Source organism: Marmota marmota, unplaced genomic scaffold, assembly GCF_001458135.2.
Source record: "Marmota marmota marmota unplaced genomic scaffold, marMar, whole genome shotgun sequence".
Classification (NCBI taxonomy): Eukaryota; Metazoa; Chordata; class Mammalia; order Rodentia; family Sciuridae; genus Marmota; species Marmota marmota.
The window spans coordinates 13,327,870-13,328,813 of record NW_026000051.1 but is presented as its reverse complement, the minus strand read 5'-3'; the positions used below and the strand labels follow the sequence as shown (position 1 = coordinate 13,328,813).

At 45.6% G+C, this 944-nt stretch overlaps 1 non-coding gene across 1 annotated transcript; it reads left to right on the top strand.

Annotated features, from left to right (window-relative positions):
- Positions 1-422: 422 nt before the first annotated feature.
- On the top strand, positions 423-500 carry Trnat-ugu. Its single transcript has one exon. It is a non-coding gene; the product is annotated as a tRNA-Thr (tRNA).
- Positions 501-944: the final 444 nt, after the last annotated feature.

Below are 944 nucleotides of genomic sequence, written 5' to 3'. Positions count from 1 at the left end.
TGTAACTTCTGCCATGTGACTTTGCAGATTCTCTCACTGAGAAGGTGGAGTCTATTTCCCATGCCTTCAGTCAAGGCTTGTCCATGTGACTTATTTTAATCAACAGAATGAGGTGAAGTGGTGATAGGCCAGTTTTGAGCCCTGTGTATTTCTACTTACTGCTTGTGCTTCTATTGTCATAAAGATAAGTAAGCACATGCCTGGACCAGATTATTAGTCCCAGGACAATGAGGACATGTGGAGCAAATATTTCCCAGTTCACATGTCCCTCTAAGAGCCTAGCCCATCCTAGAGCCGAATCCCAGCTGACTGACAGAACCATGGATAAGCCCAGCCCAGATCAGTAGAACTCCAACCAAGTCTCTGACACCTGAGCTCTCATTATTGATAATTAGTATTTTAAAAGGCACTTCACAGGGGCTGGGGATATGGCTCAGTTGGAAGAGTGTTTGCTTTGTATGCACAAGGCCCTGGGTTCAATCCCCAGCACCACATCCCCATACACAAGACACTTCATTTTAGGGTAATTTTTCACAGAGTAACACAGAACTGCTACAGAACATTATCATACACATGCCCAGGGAGGGGTATATTGCAGCTGTTCTTCTTCACATCTCTCTAATCAGTCAGAAAAGGCCCAGTTCAGCCCAGTGAAAAGTCACAAACCTATATGATGAGCACCCATTCAAAGGTGGAGGAAGTAAGCTCAAGGATACCGTTTGTCACTGCCATTTATCAAGCCCACTTTGGCTCCTTGCTGAGGATAGGGAAGTCAGAGCCAGAATATGTTCCTCCTGCACCAGGATCAAGCAGCTCCCTCCTCGATGCACGGGTGGCCGGCAGCCTCGAGCAAGTTTTCCCAGCGATTATTTTCATTGCCACAATTGGTTATTTCTATGTCAAAGTCACTTCCTCTCCTTGCTACAGATTTTTCATTTCCGTAA